The sequence below is a fragment of the Pyxicephalus adspersus genome, chromosome 2 (assembly GCF_032062135.1).
Source record: "Pyxicephalus adspersus chromosome 2, UCB_Pads_2.0, whole genome shotgun sequence".
In the NCBI taxonomy this organism is placed as follows: Eukaryota; Metazoa; Chordata; class Amphibia; order Anura; family Pyxicephalidae; genus Pyxicephalus; species Pyxicephalus adspersus.
Window position 1 is genome coordinate 127,779,391 of NC_092859.1, and position 21,260 is coordinate 127,800,650.

The window sequence follows — 21,260 nt, forward strand, 5'->3', positions numbered from 1 at the left end:
ATTACTGTTTTAATACTTTATTTTATTATCAAAAAAAGATTAAACAGTATTTGAAATATTAGTTATTATGTCCGTTAATGTTCATTTTATGCGACTGGAGACACGCTACCCATCTCCTTGACTTTTTCCCTCCTAGGTACTCCCCCCCTTTTTTAATTTCTGTGTTATAGGGTCGCTTTTTTGGGTGGGGGGGCAGTATGGTGGCTTACATGTTAGCACTCTGGCCTTTGCAACTCTAGTTGTCAGTTTAGAATCTCGACCAGGACACTATCTGCATGGTGTTTGAAGGTTCTCCCCATGCTTGTGTGGGATTCCTACGTACCCTGGTCTCCTCCCACATTCCAAAAACATGCAGTTAGGTTAATTGGTTTCCCCCCAAATTTGACCTTAGACTGTGTTAATGACTGAGATAGCGACATTGGATTGTTAGCTAATTTTGAGGGACAGTTAGTTATATAACTATGGACTTTGTAAAGCGCTGTGCAATATGTCAGTGCTATATAAATACTGTGTAACCATAAAAATTAGGTCATGTGTTTTGGATCTGCTATTTTGCTACCTTACCTTATTTCTGTTTGTACTTTTCCCTTGTTTCCCCAAATATAAATGTTTTTAATTTCATTTGGCTTTATGTTTTGTAAACATTTTCTTTTTTCATTGATATTCTTGGTGTTACAGTTATTTGCCTTCCTTGAATAAAAATTATTGAAACCAATAAAAGATTACCTCTATGTGTTAATACAGAAATAATTACAGATACATTTTCTAGACAGATCAAGGGTCTAGTACACCCTTATTTTGATGATGTCTGTCTAAGGGTATTTCCATTTACTTTGAAGAGTTTTCCTCTCATTTCCTATTGAAACTTCTCTACAGGAAATGAAAGTAAGTCTGGCCAATGGGACATTAGATATATTTTACTTGTCCTGTGGAAATATTTCATCATTCCAAAATGTTCAATGTGTGAAGTTCTGCCAGGCTGATCTGGTACATTTTCTAGACAGAAACAACATTTATTATAGCAAGTATTAGTAAATGGCAGCAAAACCTGCCATGCATGGGTTTATGAACATTTAGAAACATCAGCATCTGCTTATGACAGCTGCTTTTTAATGTTTTGTGAAGTTTACTAAATCTGTCTGGTTTAGGCAATTTAGTCCTATATATACTAGAGTAAACATTCACATTGTACGGAATTCAACTTTTTTCTGCACCACACACTAAACAGCTTAGACTACTAATTTGTTTAAAAATTTAGAAAAAATGACTAGCAATATCAGAAACTATATTCTAGATTAGTGTTTCTCAACCAGGGCTCCATGGAACCCTTGGGTTCCTTTAGAGGTTGGCAGGGGTTCCTTGAGCAATGAGCAATTTGTGGACCTGAAACCTATTGCAAGGGTTCCCCCATGTTAAAAAAGGTTGAGGAACACTGCTCTAGGTGCTAGGTACCAATTTCCCTAAACTTGACAACAGTTTAAATGCGCAAGGTATACAAATTAATGCAGCTGATGAAAAGACTGTGGTAACATTTATAAAAACAAAGAATATGTCTGTATACATATGTAGGGGACACGGGTAGAACTAAATTTCTTCATTGGTGAATGTCATGCATTACTCAGTGGTCACAACTTTACAACTGGGAAATGGTGCACACTGTACAATTCAAATGCACCAATGCTATAGTGATCTAAAAGGAATGTAGCTCTTTAATAGTCATACAATTTCCACAAAACCAGCAGCATAATAAGAAAAGACCCTTTATAAGGGAGAAGTGATCAACCATCAAGGTTTACACTAGTACAGTTCATGTGTTGGTGAATCTGTGAAAATTACATGAAAAGGTAATTAGTTGAAGCCACAATGTGAAAAATGTATGGTGGTGTTTATAATCATTTAGGTGTTAAAAATGTACTAAATGTACACCCAAATGTGCAGGTAAAGTACAACCATGCTAAGCCTGTATTTCAGTGGGTAAAGGGACAATTTTAATTTAACAAGAACATTTTTTATACTAATATAAAAAAAATTATATAATCTTCTTTCCTTCCTTTAAAACATTTAAATGGTCCAAAACAATAGTAACCAAACAAAATTAAACATTTACTTGACTATTGTAATTAAACCCTGGCCCCACTTCTTCTGATCCGAGCCTTCCGTTTTCTATGTGATATAATTGACTGATAGGCAGGCTTGGAAGGGAGTCAAGTTAAAGCTGATCCCAGTAGTAACTAATCACTGGCATAAAAAAAAACAAAAACAAAAAAGGCCTAATGCCACAGTCATGTGACACTTCAGTTATTAAATACTGAATGAATACACTGCTTTTTTGCATGTTAAAGCAACACATTGAGCTTGATTTAGTAAGAACTCTCCAACGCTGGAGAAGATACACTTTCCTCTGTGAACCTGGATTTCTTAAAAGTCATTTGCTATTTGCTAGCAAATGTTTTCATTCCTGGACCAGATTCATTTCAGACTTTCTGGATCAACCAGGTTCACTGACGAAAGTGTATATTTGTCAACCTTAGAGAGCTTTAATAGTTTTATTATTCAGGCCCATTGTGTAACTAGGTTCTTGATTATGATTTTTTCTGTGTATGCATTTTTTGCTAGCCTATGCTCAGTTTATATTGCCATGGACTCTAAGACACCCATCAGCTTCTGACTGGAACCTAATATAAATTTATTTCACAAGGATTATTTTCTTCATTTCAGCCATTTTTTTCTCTTCAAATCACTGGCTACAAAAATAGCAATTGTTTAAAATAAAGACTCCTATATTGGTGTTTTCATTCTGTAACAAAACTCCATGTATTTTAAACGAAGTTCTGGTAAGTGTGTAATTAGGGTGGCAGATATTGGGAGTTTTTCTCTGTAAGCAGGGTTAAGGATTGCTGAAAGTCAACAGAAGCTCAATACTGGAGTCGGATAGTGATTAAAGTGCTTGTCAAAGCAAAAACATATTTACTACATCTCTACAATACATGCAAAATTCACCCATGTATTATCTCTTTAAACATTCTACAAATACAGAAAAATAACTGTTGATATACCAGAAAAATTGCATGAACACATAGTGACAGCACTGCCAACTTCATTGCTGATGGATCTCCTCATCTCCCTATCTCTCCATAACCCCTCTTTGTGCACAGGCTGGGAGCAAAAGTCAACAGGTATTTTTTGCACTTATTAAACAGACATACCAACATACCTTCTTTGTTATATTTAGCAGACCAAAAGGTGGTTTATAGGAAATGTTCATTGTTAGGGTTTACATATACTTTAGCTGCTTCAGTAAATTTTTAAAAGTGCTTTCTGTACTTGATGCTCATGAGGCTTTGAGCTAAACCCAGTCTGAAGTAAGCCTCAGGGTGTTCTTACTCCTTTTTTATAGCACCATTAGATTTTTTATAGCGTAGCGAATAGGAAACTCTCTTTTCCTGGATGTAACAGGTGTTCAAGCCCAGAAAATCAGACACAGACAAGACTCTACCCCCCAAAGACGTTAAAGAAAATTTCAGTTACGTTTGCTAAATTAAACACATAAACTGCATACCCCTCAGTGGATAAACCTGGGCAGATTTGTTGATTACTACAAAAGATCTGTAAATACTGAAGAGTTGAATCTGACTATGCTAGGGATACAATTTTCTTTGCCTCTACATTTGGTTTGTGGAAAATTGTAAATGTTCATTATCTTTTAAATAGGTGAACCTATACTCAAATTCATATAGGAAATTGTTGGCTATTAGACAGGTCATTATTGCAGAAAGAGACAATTTCTTTTCTGCAATAATCCCTCCTACTTGTCTAAACACTCCAGGTATCCTGCAAAAAACGGAGCTACTCATGCGCGTCGTCGGCTGTGGTTGCCAGGATGCCCGACAACCATGGCTACCCCTGCACATGCCAGTATTGAATGAATTCCCACGTGCCTGTGTAGTGGTTACATCACCCTAGCCCAGCCAATGAAGATTGTCTACAGGAAGAGAAGAAAGAAGAAGATTGTGGCACTCTGCAAGGGGGGTGGGGGCAATTAATTATCCTGGGTTTAGTTCTGCTTTGATATGTTGCCCTTAACAACCTTCAGCCAACAGGAATGCTGCCTGGTATTAGCAACCAAGTCTCCAACCATTAGCTGACTACACAACTATCAGTGGTTGCCAGCATGAGCTTGCAGCAGATGGTTTTGCAAACCTTAAGGAAAGTTCACTTTTCTCATGGTGAACCCATCCTGGACAAGTTCCTCAAATCACTACTGACAATCCTATAAATGCCTATGGATGTCCTAGAGATATTGTTTCTGCATGCCTTCAAAGCACAGAAGCCAAACCTGAAAACGAGTTTCTCTAGCATGACTGAACCTTCAAATATTAAGCACATGACAACAAAATGTTCACATTATAGTCACTTAAATAGAGTTGGTTGCAACTTCATTTTATTTTTTTCAATTTATCATTTTAGTCTCTTGTTTTTGCAAAATGTTTGAGCACTTCATAGACTTGGCTTCTTCCAAGCTAGCTGAAACATGTCATTAATAAAATACAATGTTTACGCACAAGAACAATGTTATTAAAAGATGATGGGTTTCCTCCATCTGACAACATTTGGGATTCCCAGCTGTGTTGTGTTCTATGGATAACTGCGTTATAAAACCTTTACTTTAATGCGTTTGATATGATATATGGAATATTTTATTGATGCAGTCATATACAATGTAATATACTGTTCATATATTCCCTACACTGTGTACTTCATTGCAAACATTCATAATTTCATGTTCTGTTTTGTTTTTGTTCATGTGTAGCGCAAATAAATGTCACAGATGCTGATTCCATATTGCCAGACCTCCTACAGAATATATTTGGGAATGTTTGGCTTACAGACTGAATACATTTTTTCTCAATATACAATGCAATTCGTAAACAAGTAAACATGAATATTAAAATGTTTTTCAACATAAAATATCTGTTTAGTCCATGTATATTGATAGTCAGATAAAAAAGTGCATCTAGTATGAACTCAGAAGTCATTCTCAGACTCTTGGAGTTGGTTAAGAATGCAGATTCACCCATTTAACCTTAAAGTGAACCAATGGCAGGGCTATGCACATTGAACTATTTTCATACTTTTACATACAATATATATCTGCTCTGTGCTTAAATTAGGGAAGGCTGCTAAATCACTTCTGTACAAGAAGGTAAGATTTAGTTTGGCTCTTTTTAGATGGCTGATAATGTTGTGGGGTGGTTATTGCTTCCTCACACCCATGGACTGCTTCCCTGGCTGAGAATCACCTATTTAACCTTAAAGTGAACCAATGGAAGGAGTATCAACATTGAACTTTTTACACACTCTTTATATGACCTATAAAACAGCCCTCACTGACCTATTTATGTGCATTGGTAGAACTGATGTTGTTCATGTCCTTCTCGCAGGACACTGCTCACCTTTTTACCCCCTCCTAAAGTATCTGCCCTGTGCTTAAATTAGGGATTAAAAGGCTGGAAGAAAAGATCAGATTTAGTTAGGCTATTTTTAGACTGGCAATAAGGTATTGGTGTGGTTACGGCTTCCTCACGCCCCTGGATTGCTTCCCTGGTTAAAACACTATATGTAGCATATCACCCGCAGCAGTCCAAAGATGATGAATGAATGGAGGGAGTTAGTAGTTCAGTAACCTCACTGCTGCCTGTGGAAAAATATGCAATATTTGGTTCAACTGGTTAAAGACCAGCTGAGCAGTGTATGTGGCAAAGGGGCTGGCAAGGTTTCAGCAACTGCAAGCTGAATGGGAATACTTGTTTCTGCAGCAAGTCTGAATTTACAGTTATCACCACATAGGAGTTGGAATAGAAGGAAAAAAATACAAATACAATACAAATACAATACAAAACACAAACACCTGTTGTGGTGACATCTGTCAAATTCCTCCATAATTCTCTCTTCCCATGGTATTTTTGGGACAGAAGGTAAAAGAAAATCCCATTAAAAGGTAACATGGAGCAAATAAATAAACAAATAAATTAATAAATTTGATACAATTATCTCAATTACTAAATCCAGCTTTGAACAGATCTAAAAAAAAGTTTGGGCTTTATAATATATTTTATACATTATATTTTAATTTGGTCTGGTATTTATGGTGCTATAGATGAACTTGCTTTCTTAACCTTGAATGGTAACAGTCACAAACAGGCAAGATAGAAGGTACGGTACCATGTCAGGAAACAGATTATAGGAGATAACTGCTGTTCGGCTCAGGAGAGGGGGGCAAACACCTGCAGAAGTAGGTGGTTTTGGGTCATGTACCCGAAGTTCTCTCAAGTCCAGTAATATGGTTAAGTGAAGTCCCTCAAATCATTACAACTTGCATACACAAAGCCCTATTTACTCACCTCAATATCCCTGCTTCATGGATAATATCCCGCCAAAGTAAAATTAATTCACACAATTCCAGTTTGAATTCAATGTTAAAGAATGTGTTTGTTTTGAGTAAAAAGAAAAATACAGGAAATGTGAAAATATATAAGCTTATACTGTATATTCCAGATTTACATTGAAAAGCAATTAGCAAATAAAGACAGTTACTGGTGCTTGTTATGGCAAACTGAGACTGTCAATGAATCACGTGCCAATTGCAGATTTTTTGGGATTGGAGTGTAGTTGTGATACAATATTCCCTTTTGAATTCATTCATCAATATTTGTGCAGTATAGATCCCACGATTAAGGCTTCCATAGGTCAACATAAGCCCAGGCCACCAACATACAAAGCATGTGCCCAATCAAAATATAAGCAAAATCAAAATATAATCAAATACAGCTCTAATTTTATACACCTGTGTAAACTGTTTATACTGAACAGAAAAGCACTAAAACAAATCGTAATAAATGACAATGAAGATAACACTTTTTGATTGTCTAGTACAGAACAAAAAGAAATAATTTTATATACAACTATGATTATGAAATTATTCTGAATGTAATAGTTCTAGACATCAGCTATGTTCCCTGACACTTTTAGTTAGAGCCTATAGATACTTATAATAGGTGGCACTGCTGTCAGCAGTCTGACCAGATGAGCAGGTGAATCCTACATTTGAAAATGTCACTATTTCTGTCCACCTAGTACAATTGTATTCCATTACACTCATTTATTATTGAATTAGCTGCTTTCTGCAGCACTGTTCTCAGCATTACTCAAAATCTTGCAAACTTATTTTGGAAGATGCAGAAGAAAAAAAAAACAGAAAATTTTCAGCGATGAGGTGGAAAACAGCATGAATATCATAGTGAATGATACAAACAATATGTAACAAAACACACAGCAATTACAAGATACAGTAAAGAGAGAACGCTGCCCTAAGACTTATTCATAGACAGTGTACTGTCCAGGTATGAGTGTAAATATTTTGTCTCTAAATAATACCAAACTGGCACAACCAGCATATGGCTTTGCACCCTCAAAACAAGAAGGTAATTAGTTGAAATACCAACAATCTGGCTAGATATTAAAGAAAAAGTGCTAAAAACCAGCAACCTCCCTAAAACCTCCTTAGATAAAAGCCCTGTTCCAAAGGGTATTGGGGTCTTATTTAACCCAGGAGCCTGCTAAATGAGGGAGCTAGGTGTAGGGCCATCATGACTGGGTAGGAAGCCTGAGCAGGGCAGGATCGGGTTAAACGTGGGGTAGGGGAAGTCAACAGGCAGGGATAGGTTGGAAATAAAAAACATTGGGTGGGGAATGATGTATAGGCAAGGGAGGATGAAGGGGTGAGGTCAGAGGTCTGCACAGCAGAAGATTCCCAGCCTCCCTCCCTGGTATTGGAGTTTGGGTCTGGAAGCAGTTTTGTGGTTTAAAGGGGATTGGCGGTTTGAAGTCCTCAGAGCAGTGCATGGAGAAGGTGATGAAGTGGTTTGGAGAGATATCTATGGTATGGAGTCCTAAATGATGTAATTTATGTTTGTTTTATTTGGCTTGGGGATATGCTTACGGTGTTGTTAATGGGTTGAGGGTGTGGAGGTAAAATGGGGGTGCTGGGTATAATATCTTACAGTTGTCTTGGTAAACTGGTATTTGCTCTATAAATGGCAAACAAAATGTTAAAAGACAATAACACTGAATCAAAAAGTTTAGAAAATATCTTTTGTCTGGAAAGGATTTACACAATCTCAAAGCATTCAGCCTGCAACTGGTTAAAAACTAGCCATAATGGGGAAATGTATATAAGAGGATATCTTTTCTGTAGAAATGTAATAATTTCAGAGATTTTGCACCTTTTAAAGAGTGTTTCTGTATTAGATTCTAATTTGTGGTGCATAAAATACCATCTAGGGCCACCAATCGGGTCTGTCATGTGATTACTACGTTCCTTTTACAGCCACTATGGGTGACCAGCAACCCCATATCTGTTCCCTATGTATACAGGCAGATAAAATAAAGAAAAAGATCCAATGGAATTTTACAATAGTCAAACCACCATTTGGAAGATAACTGGCTACTGATCACTATGCACCATTCTAGAAATTCAATGTACCGTACCTATAATATTATTGCCAGTAAAACCAAAAATATACTATTGGATAAAATGGTGAAAGTCAGGCTTACCAAATAAAAACAAACCAGTGGAAATGCTCTGCTAAAATGACCTACAACATATTGTCATTAAGATGATATTATCAAGTATGACATGGATGCTTCACAAGCTTGAACAGGCTTTATACAAGTTTTAAAGGTGTAACCCTGAACCTGTACTATTTCAGCAATTTCTTCTGCCCTGAACTTGTACGGTATACTTTATTCTTCCACTTGATGCTATTGTCCTTCCGCTATGTGTCCCAGAAGTCTCTGAATTATTGGACCCAAGTGTTATTTGTACTCTGGATTTCTCTGATATCTTAAACAACCACTGCTCCATTACACAGATTCTGTACCCTGTGCCTCGTTTTCGTGACAGGAGATTTCATTCATTACCTAATTTCCTTTCTGTACAGCTCAATAAGGGAAAAGCTGTAATTGGAGCAATATATTAAATGTAATAGACATGCATACTCTTTGAAGTGCCCCAGGTATATCCAAAACAATGGAGTGTAAAGTAATATATTGGATGTATACTTCAATAGATTAGTATAAGGTATGGCAGAAATTTGACTTACAGAGTAATTTCCGTTTTTTTTTTTATGATAAATGATTTTGTTTTTGCTCTGGTTTACAGGGGATGCTGAAAAGAGAGCCTTTCTGCTGCCTAATTACTATTTGAAAAAAGTGATAATGAATGGAAGAGATTAAGAAAAGGACCAATTAACGATGCTTGAAAACGCTTTCAATTAATACTTTGTCCGAATGCAGCTTTTAAAATATTAATGCAAGTTAAGTGCTCAAACTATATAGATCGAAACTTCTTTCTGATGAATGTACTTAATACTAGGAAAATTAAAGCTAGACTTTTGTCTGCGGCAAGTTTAGCAGATTATTTAACAGAAGTTAAAGCTAGCAATACAAGATCATTTTTACCCAACCAAGCTTTTGTTAGTGTTTATGCCATAATAAATAGGTGGCGATGGCTGTTTTATTTTTATAAAAGGCACAAAATAGTTGATATTTAAGCTTTTGGGTAATTACTGCTGAGATAAATAATAAGTCTCCTATATGTCTTAATGTAGCCATTTCAGGGCAATTATAATCAAGCTAAAAAAATTTTTTTGTCTTTTTAGATGAACCAAAAAAAAGACTTTGCTTATACAGGGCATTTAGCCTCCAATGAGCCTTTTGTGGCGACATTAGAGTGAACCAGATTTCACTGTATTTTCTATATGGATCATTTACATTTATACAAGATCATACTGCCTTCTTCCAAGAGTGAATATAATCAATTTATTTAAAGCTGAAAACATCAGTTCCCATCAGTAAAAAAAAAAAAAGCTGAAAAATGTTTGACTGAACTAGTAAAAGCTTAAAAATCTACTACTAAAAGCTCCAATAAAACACAAAATTATTTTTATATTAAAGCTGCAATCACAAGTTCAATTTTGCAGGGATCCTTATATTTGTGTGCTTTATCATTGTAACCTATTAATGTATGTATAATTTAATCAGACATGATGAACATTATTTTTATCAATCTGTGGACAGCCAGGTTTTTTGTTGGGCCCTATCTGAGGCTCCAACTCAAAGCTCACACATCTATGGCTTAAACCATCTTAGATTGTTAAATTAGTAGATAGAAAATTATTCAAAACATTTTTTTTGTTAAACCTATAAACAATCAAATACTGTTTATAAATTAATTTGAGATCTATACTATCCAATAAAATAATGTCATATACATGAGTGAAACTCCAGCTTAGATTTTATGATGGATCCAACTTGTCAAACAATCAAATAAATTGTACTCTAACAGCCCCCAAGCAAGCAGCTACATATAGAGATGCGTATCCGCTGTCAACAAACACAAGGCTCAGGTAGTGAGAATTGTGCTGACAGCAACAATGTCAGTCATCACATTTTCTGGTCACTTCCTCAGAGATATTATTTTTTATCAGCTCCAGTGAAAAATGTTGGTTTTTACACTGTGCAAACAGCATGTGGTTTAATCATTCTGTTCTATTTTACAACAGCTAGAACTAGCTGGGTATCATCTTGTACGGTATAATGCAATATTTTATATTACATTACATTTATTTAAAGCTTTCTTCTGAACTACTTTAACTTAATGTGGCATCTAAAACTCAGCCACAGTGTCCAAATAGATATTGTACGGTCAGCCACAAAATCACCAGGTATGTTATATTCTGTATAAAAGTATACAAAGTATCAAATATAAATTATTTTAGAGTACACTGAAGGACCAAATAAAATCAATTAGTTAGCCATTAGTAATGCTACAATTGTGCTAAAATTATACATTTCCTTGGCTTTGATTTTGTGTAATTACTTCTAATAATATTATCATTAGTCAAAGTTAGTAGAAGTCTCCTTCCTGCAGTGTGATTTCCAACATCAATGGCAAGCGTGTTCCGGGATCATCAGATTTACAAGGAAATGTGTAGACTGGTACAGTACAGCAATGGCTGGTTGTTTATTTTCAATTGTAGCTTTTAAAACTTTTTTAGTAGGAACATTTTAGGCCAAATGCAAAACTCAATGTCTAAAGAAGTAAAGCTATTTCTCATGCCTGTTTTTTGTTTGTAAATGTACAGCTTGGTAAAAATAATAATATTGTACCATAAATTTTTCTTCTATAAAGGAATAAATGATGAATTTATTAGTAAGCTATCAAATAATACATGACACTTAACCCTTTTTTTGATCTATTTCCTTTGGTTACAGTGAAGTTGTCAGATTTACAACATCCAGTTCATGCATGGCTGTTAATGACAGATTTCATTCATACAGCCTGACATAATATAGACCTAGAGTGCTCTTTATTTTAATCAATGGAAGCTTTGGTGTAAAATACTTTTTAAACTTGTAGTTGACTGCATAGTTCCACTAAATGGAAGAAGTTGGGAACCATTTTGTGCACTCATTTGTATGTGTTTGTGGCTCCTCCTTGGAGTAACTTCTGTCTGCTCAGTTACTTTTCCTCTTCTGGAGGAAGAACTGCACAACAACTGCCTTCAACCTCTCTCAACTGCATGATAAATCAGAGGTCAAACACTACTGTGGACACATTAAAAACACATTTTATCTGAATAGGGGTTTCTGGAAAAAGAAAAATCAGCAGTTTATAACAGCAGATCTAAAGGGATGTTACCTTTACTGACAAAATTGTTGTTGATTTTTACAACACTTGCAGAGCTTAACTTACCACATGAAGCATTTTTGGAAACCTGTGTCCCTATTCTACACATATTGGTTCCCCTTGCCATGGATTGCCTGACTGCAGCTCCTTCTGAAACTAAATCAACAAAGTATTATGTATATTAATGTTTGCTTACATTTTACATTGTCTTCATTAGGGTCTGTTCAGATTGGTAAGCTATAGTGATGTAGATTTTAACACATATCGACTTATAGGCCATAGTGTGGTGTGTTTGATGGAAAAAGGGGAAGATTCTGCATTCTACTACAAAACCTAAATCCTAAATAAAAGGGGCAGTGTAGTAAAGAAAAACACATATAGCTTTGGCTTCATATCTTTGTGATTTTGCCTGATGTGTGCATTGGCGTGCACTTAAACAAGGAGATTTGCATTTTGTGTAAATTAATTTTAGATAAGAACCATCAGGCAAAAAGGGCGCTAAAGTGTCAGTGGGAGAGTTTGCTAGAGTGATATATGAATGTTGAGTGAATTGGACACACAATCCCTTGAAGAGAACCACATTTGTGGTAGACAGTTGCAAACATTATAGACACGTTTACGGATTTTATTGATGAATCAGGGCCATTGTGTCCAATACAGTGACTCCATTGGTTTTTATTGCCTTCATAATACTACTACCATTTTTCTTGTTTTTGCCATGCCTTGTCTATATATATATATATATATATATATTTATAATATATATATATATATATATATATTTAAAGAACTATACAAAGAAAGTAAGAGTGTTGATAAATACTGTTATATTTGTAGATGACACACTATTCACACAGGAATCAGTAGCATGGAAGTAGGGGTAGTAGGTCAGAGTGTTCCTAGTACATTTTGCACCTGGATCCCCTGCAGTGTATATCAATACAGTTTAATTATAGATACTAAATGTAAAAAATGTAGAATATAGAAGAAAAGTAATATTTATATTTGTACCATGGCTCTTTTTTAGCAGAAGAAATTGTTCTGATTGCCACACAGACATGAAAAACACTCCCAACTATCCCCCACTCTTTCCAATATCAGATAATATGTTTTCCTGCATTCCATTTCCATAATTCAAAGCTAGGGAAATGGCAAGACATGTTTGATTCAACATATTTAATACTTCTAACAGGAGCTTTGCTGCTGATTTTGTTAAGCATGTTTATCACAATTGTACCTTGGTTGACCTACATCATGATGCTTACTGTATAGGAGTTATAAATCTTGTTTTCATGTCTGTGGTGCTCCCACAACATCTGGTGAAAAATGTTAGAAACATTTAAGAGAAAATCAGCAGACTGCATTTTTTTTCTGGTTCCCCTAATACAGGGGTCGGCAAACTCCGGCCTTAAGGCCAGATATGGCCTAGCCGGTAGTTCCTTCCGGCCTAACGCCCCCTGGCCGATCCGGCCTCATGCAATCTGCAGCTCCGAACAAGATTTTTTATTATTTTGAAATTGGTCTACAGGGAAAGAAAAGAGGTTATTGGCCACATGCACAACCTTTTACCTGTGGTATATATATACATATATATATATATATATATATATATGTATATATATATATATAATTTATTTTTTTTATTTGCCAGGGACCATGCTTCTTTCCATAAGTCCTAACATAGACCTTGCCGGGTATCAGCATAACCCACTGGTGCAGTAAAACTTATGTGTAAATTTTAACTTTTACGAAGTCAGAGCATGCTCTGTTATCTGAATTTTCCTACCCCTTTCCCGTATTACAAAACTTGTATGTCATCCAAGTAGAAAGAATAAAGTGGAGTGTCATACATTCCCCATACCTGTAAATTCTAGAATCAGAGTGTCATGGAAGGACAAGGACTTCATGTATAAATGGCCTGCTATCAAGTTAGGGAGCTGCTTTGCCTGGCTTAAAATGCAACCAAATATCCTCTCCCTCTCAATCCCATTCACCATAATAAAGCTCCTTAAAATGCAGGAGGCATACAGTGACATGTCAATGACTATCTGTCGCATCCCTCACTTTTCCTTGCATTGATGTACGGGAGGCAATGAGGATGAAAATGGAAATGCTACCGGTAGGAAAGAATGGTTACTGCTAGTTTCACCTTCAGCATATTGTGATCACCACATAATACATAAGGAGGGGAGATCTGATTAATTGCGCTGCTATCACTGTAAGCCACCTGCATTTTAAGGAACCTGAAAGGTGATGGAGGGAAATACTAGGAAAAAGAAAGGTAGGTGGTCCCTCAGGCAGGATTAACAAATTAAGACTGGTAAATGTAAAATATACATTGCAACACAATAAAATTATCAAATAAACACAAATTAGTGCCATAAATATAAATGAATTGATGAATTTCCTTTGAGGCTGTCACATTAACATACATTGCAGGTTGAGGTTGTAAAATTTTTAATAAGGAATCACTGAAACGTAATTTTATCACAAATATCTTCATGTCTGGTAAGCGTGAGCTATTTACATATAATATATTCATCTACTTTTAACATTGTACACAATCTTTGCCATCCCAAGAAATAGGCTTTTTAGTGAGAGAGGACACATGCAGTGAGAATAAACACACAGGGAGAGTAAAAAATTCACAAACCTGCAGTAGAAGCAGACGCACAATTTCCTAGCAGCAGAGCAGTAGACCAACATCTCCTGCCTTGTGCAACGACTGTAACAATTAGGGACACCACAGATCATGGGGGCACACAGCAAAATTTTAATGAACTCATCCTTGACCTCTCTCTATAGCCCCTGGTAGGGCTGTGACACTACTGTAACGTATCAGCACACAAATATGACTAAATCAAGGATGGGTTTTAGGAGAGCTGTTAGCATGATCATTAAAAGTGTAGGTATCGGTGTGTATGAAAGTTTCAGGCAATTAAGTTAACCCACCTGTTACAACATTGTATATATTTACATAACTGTATTTGCTCATGCACAGGGTTCATTTTGGAGTGGCATTTGAAGCTCTGAGGGTAATAATTCTACACTGACAGATAACAAATACACAACACAGCTAAACAAATCTTTCAGCTTTGCAAACTGAGCAAGAGGTGTTGGGGGCTAGCAACAATTCTGATAACTTCTAGGCTGTAGACTTTGCCTCAAAAACTTTCCTAATGGGGGCCCTCGCATTTCCCAGTGTCATAGAACACATGTATGGGTTGCTAAAACCATAGTAATTCTACTGCTAACAATGCTATAGTTGTCACAAGGCAGGGGGCTTATTGAATCACTGAGGAGAGACCACTGATCTCAAACAAAAAGTCCAGGTTACCCTCCCACATGTTGGCTATTACAAGACAATTTGTTCCTCTAAATATGGAAACTGATAGCACAGGCCAATATATGCCCGGCCAAAAAAAATCCACCGACCCTGTGAGGGCCGTGCTAAAATCTGGGGATGCTGCTGGGCCTTTTTCTTCCCTGATGCCATTGGCATAATCCAAGATGATAATCCCAGGGTTTACTGGGCTCCAATTGTGAAATTGTGGTTCAGTAAGCATGAAACATAATTTTCACACATGTATTGGCCACCACAGAGTCCAGACATTAGCCAAATTGAGTTTGTATGTAAGTCGGAACAGGTACATTATTTTAAACAAATGCAATTAGGACAGATGTTTGTCTCGAAATTTTATTAGGAAGCATGGTGTCAGTTACTGTATAAAATCCTCACTGTGAGCTAATCCCAAACAAAGCATAAAAAAAAAACTTTATGGAGCCTAGACATTTAATTACTTCTGGAGAAAGCTGTGCTTTGATATGCAAAGAGAAATACCTGTTGAGTTTGTCTTAGTCATTAAAGAGTTACAAGAGCTTGCAGAAGAGCTCAGTCTCAGCTGTGTTTAGCAAAAGATTTCTTCTGCAAGTCATGCAAACTGCCCCTCCCCCCTCCAAGCATCCGTCCTGCACACGAGTTAGCAGGGAAGCCAAGTTGTATCTACCAGTCATCCGTATGTCGGATGTCCTTAACCTGGGGACTACCTGTACAAGATCTTAATGAAAAATGTGAAAATAAATGTTGTAATATTGTATAAGCTTATTGAAAAATTATTACGGTGAATGCATGCCACAATCAAAGCTAAAGGCAGCTCAACAAAATATTAGTAATATTAGATTGTGCGATTTTTTGTGTTAGCCAAGCATTGTATATGTATATTTATAAAATACATGTATAAGATAGCATTGTGCATATGGACAAGTAGTAAGGCAGCATAAATGTACCTGCTGTTGACCATCTTTGTTGTGCTAATATTATTGAAATGTATATGTTGCAGTCCAGATGGTCACCATTATTATTATTTTTGCTTGATACATGTTCCTTTTTTTGAAGTCCATTATCTGCCAGAGCATACAGCTGAAGAGATCTTGGAGCAGCCTTAGCATTATACTGTCACCTGCATTTTTCCAATGCTTTACTAACACACTGCCTGCTGTTGAGTATGTTGTTCTTGAAGGTCCCAAATACTGATGTCTTGATTATAAAATACAGCATAAACTGTAGCAGCAGATTCAACTTTGAAGTAGTATGCATTAGCAAGTTAAAAACGTATTTCCAGCAGCTTCTACAAGCAGGACAAAACTTCACAGATTACTAGGAATCCTATTTGCACCACACTTTTAAATTTTTTGGCTTTTGTGTGCCATAAGTTCTAGAATTCAGCTTTTTTTTTATTTACTCTTGTTTGTGTTGCTGTTTTCTTCACTTCCTGTCCTTCTCCTTACCAGACTGGAAGTGAAAGAATCTCACCAATGGAGCCTTCAACTGTGGGAAAACCTGAATGGGGTTCTAATCTTTGCCCACTCTACCCAAAACTAAATAAGAAAAAAAAATGTTTTTTGAATTTAACAGTAGAATTACTTAAAAATAAAAGGTAGAACCAATTAACATACTTATGGTTTAGCCTGTGCTTTTAGTAGATCTCCTTATGTATTGGGGAGGGGGGAAGAGGATATTTATACTTCATGAATAAAAAAACATATATGGTACATTGTCACTTATACCTTACAGAAAGTCGCCCATTTCACAAAAGTTGTGACAAAAATTTAAACATTAATATTTCGTTTTAGAAGTTCACATTGATCCTACTATAATCACATACAGGATATCAAGCAGGTGGTTTAAAACACAATCACTAAACTATCAACTTCAAAATGTTACTGACATTTCAAAAGGTGTTTTTGCACCTTGTTCATGCATTTCCAATTATGTCACATTCACCCCTGCTGGAGATTACAAACAGCTGTGCCGACAATCCCTGGATGGGCTGAACTAATGCTACAGTGAATGCTAGGCAGGGAGTAGCTAAAAAATGGAGTAGATGAGAAGCACTGAGATGGGAAAATGTTTAAAAAACAATTAAACATGGCATTTCCTATGTTACAGTGCAGAGAAGAAATTAATGTCATGCATTGAATGTTAGACAAACAGCAAAACTAAGACCAATGTTATTCTCCTTATGCTATTGAAATGCACCTCTTGTTTTTAAAGCACCCCTGTTTTGTCATTCCTAATCCTGGCATTCCAATGACTACAGAAGAACATGCTAGTATGATCTATGCTACATATGCTAACTTTAGGGTGGCATTGGACAAAAACAACCCAAAGGATCCTTATCTAATGCCCTGCAAATATCAGGAATCTGTTCTCCATAAACACAAGGTATTTACATAGTACACAGCATTGGATTTACAATTAGCTTGGCTCTGAACCTAAGAAAAGGAATACACCTCTTGGTCATTGAATTTTCTTCTTTTAAGAAGTACTATATTTTCTGAGTTAATGAATATTTAATTAGTGACCAAGAGTTTTACTCATTCATAGCAGTGCTCCGTTTTTAGACTTCGTGAGACAAAAAAAAAAAAAAACCTCAAAGGGCAAAAGGGCAATCTTACTCCTTGTTCATACATAAAAGATGAAAACATCTGTCCAATGATACTACAAGATGCTAGGAAGGAAAACAGAGAATTAATTTATATCTTTACTAGCAGCAAGTAGTTTTTAGTAGTTAGAATAGAAATATACAGTATGTACTGTAACAGTTAAATATTTATAAACCTATAAATAATATTGCAATTATGGAGTCCATGTATAAAGCTGGTGATGATGCTGAAATAACAATGCTACTATGTTTGCTTTGTTGATAAAAGTGGTGATCAGCTGACATAATTGTCACTTTTATAAATGTGTTCATCAGCCCATAAATTGGTTGCCATCAGTTTTAATTTTTTTTTATTTTAAAGGTATAAATCAGCATGACTGCCATTTCACAGATCGCTAGTTAGTGTTAGTGACTTGGCAACTGCAAACCTTTTAGACCGCAATGGCCATCCATGGAGTTTTGTTAAATAATGGTTCATAAATTTGCCATTTGCTTCTCCAGCCACCTGTTCACACCCCAAAACATCCATAGCCAGATGTCTGCATAATCACTAGAAACATAATTTTTCTAGACATCACCTCAAGTTTGGTAAACTACAAGCTTTTTTAGGTTAGGTGATCACTGTATACGAGGAAGCACATTAAGAACAGATGTATTTTTTTTTTATCTTATGGCAAATATTATGCAAGAACTAGGTGCCTTTAAGGTGACTTTTGATAACACAGTATTATTGGACTTAAGAAGTCTTTACAAACATAGTAAAATTAGTCCTTCTAAATAAAGAAACTGATTAGGTGCGAGAACATATTATTCAATAATCAATGGAATGCGGTGCAGAGTTTCAATGAAACCCCACTTGGCAAACTCTTTCATAGAATACCCAGCTATACTAGGGGGAGCACAGTAGCACAGAGGTTAGAACTCTGGCCTTTGCAGCGCTAGGTACCAGGTTTGGATCTTTGTCAGGATACTATCTGCATGGAGTTTGCAGGTTCTTCCTGTGTTTCCTCTGGGTACTCTGGTTTCCTCCCAAATTCCAAAAACATGCAGTTAGGGTAATTGGCTGAGCTATATAAATAATGTGTAATAATAATACTAACTATGGCTCTAGACAAACCTTTCTAACATCAGGGAAACCTTGAAATACATTTCAGGTTCTCAGGGAACTCCTTCTATAATAATTGTATTCACAGCTCATAGTACATTGATGTCGGGGTCAGTGGAAAGGATAACTCTTACATTGTTGGCCATTGGGAAGAATGTCATGCTTAAAAATAGCCAAAAAGTTATTTGGTGTCACTTCTGAGAGGTCCAAATTGGTCATTGCTCAGGGAACCCTTAGCAACCCTCAGGGAAACCATAGGGCTCCCTAGAACCCTGGTTGAGGAACACTGCTCTAGATAAATACAGTGAATGCACACAGTACTAGAAAAGTCTGTAATGTGACTGTAATATGTAATAAACAATAAAAACCTTCTTTAAAACCAGTACTCTGTCTACCTCCGTCTACATTTTTTTTACAACATGGGCACCTTAAAGGTATTCATTAGTATGGATTTTCCATTACATCTGATGCTGGTTAAAATTTAACAATTGTTAGGTATAAACCTGAGTATCTACTAACATATAATTTGACATTGTGGCTTTCTATACCTTTACATTGCACTTAACATTTTGAATAATAGGTTATTTACTTCATAATATTACTGTTTTAAAGGCTACAAATATGTACAAAGATAATATTAAACTTAGTAAAATCTCAAGTGCATATGTAATGCCACCTCTTCTATATTTAGCAAGCAGTGGTTTAATTATTAAAGGATATAATCCTAGAGCAAGCCAGGATGTGTCTCTGAATATGCTTTTTCACCGAAACAAACATTGATCCTTGCCATCGCAGTGCACAGTTAACAAATGCACATATACACACAAAGAATAAATGTAATTTCACTAAATTTACTTTTTTAAATCCAGAATCAAAATTATTATTTCTTTATTACTTAATGTTTTCAAATGCTAAGTAGTGCATGTACAAATGCTGGAAGAAAATATTTCCCTAGAGGGCTCTATGAAGGGTCAGAATAAGGGGAAGCAATATTAAACATTAGGTAGCTGCAGATAAGGTATTTTACACATAGCCCAAAAAATATGGAGTGCTTAAGGCTAATGTTGCTCTTGTCTTCCTTACCTTCCCTTCTGAAATTGCACATTCTCCTTGTGGGCTGTCGGTATTAATACTTCAACCTTTGTATACTTAGTCCCTTCCTGCTTGGCAGAGCACCACAGAGAAAAGTCCACTTTGCATGAAACAGACATATTTTGGCAACTTATTTGTTCAGATGAGAATGAAAAATAAGTTAACTGATTGCTACAGACAATAAGAGCATAAAATTTTGTTTTCAGAAAAAAATTTTTTAGTTGTAGCGCCAATGGTGCTGTTTTTCAATAAATGTTGACTTTAGATATTCAACAGCTCCAAAACGAGTATTCCAATCACATCTGTTGGGCGATAGAACCCTGAGCACTTTTAATCTCTGGTATGTTTTTTTTGCATTGGATGCTTCGAAATGATGTTTAGTAAGCTAAAACAATTACTGTTTGATTGCACTTGGCAATGTGAGAATAAGGGTGAAGTGCAGATCACATGTCCAAAATGACACATATGAGTTTGCTGCAACTATGGTATATGTGGTATCTTTATATTTCAAGGCAGACCAGCGTGCAAATGTTCATATGTATGCTCTCCAGCTTAGTCACTCACCACTTGATTGGTGGGGAAATGTATCAGTTTGCATTCTCTATGCCATCAAGGACAACACTGGTAACCAATATCCTCAAAAGGAGGAATCTACCAAGGAGAGGAGATTTAAGCATATTTTTTTTCTCAAGTCTCAAGGTTTGGGAGACAGAGAGGTCCTAGGTGATGACATCCTGACAGGGTGGAAGCTCTTGAAACTACAAATAGTATTAGGATATGTATGAGTTTTCCCAGCATGCAAGTAGTAGTGAGTGACTAAGCATGCAAGTAGTAGTGAGTGACTAAGCTGGAGAGCATACATATGAACATTTGCACGCTGAACCCCCTTCCTCAAAAATGTGGATTGGCCAGGCATGAAAAATCTATAGCAAATATATCTGTAGCACACACTGCTGGAGCAAGCACACACTGCAAGTAAGAAGTACACTCAATGCACAGGGAGCATTACTGTTTATCTAAAATAAGAATTGTTCGATTTGCTGTGGGGAAACAAGACAGGTCATATTTAAGAAAGTGAGGCCCTTGATACTACCAACTCATCACTGCAGGTTTTTAGGTCAGAAGGGAAATCATTAAGAATGATGGATGTATTGATTTATCCAAGCAAGGATTTGGCACAGAATAGGCTAATTGAAGATTTTCATGAATCAGAGATCTCACGAGGACTGTGAAAAACTGATCAAATGACCTCTTAGTGAACTGGTAAAAGGTTCTTTACTACTTTCAAGTTCATTTAATGCGTCAGTAAACGCAATTGTTTCTTCTGTATGACAGACTTCCAATGAAAACTGTCTATATGCACATGCTG

The 21,260-nt window shown here is 36.1% G+C and overlaps 1 protein-coding gene across 1 annotated transcript in view; it reads right to left on the reverse strand.

Moving 5' to 3' along the window:
• UNC13C (unc-13 homolog C) overlaps positions 1-21,260 on the reverse strand; it is a gene marked incomplete in the record, with an annotated part of 288,759 nt that overhangs the window by 238,736 nt on the left and 28,763 nt on the right.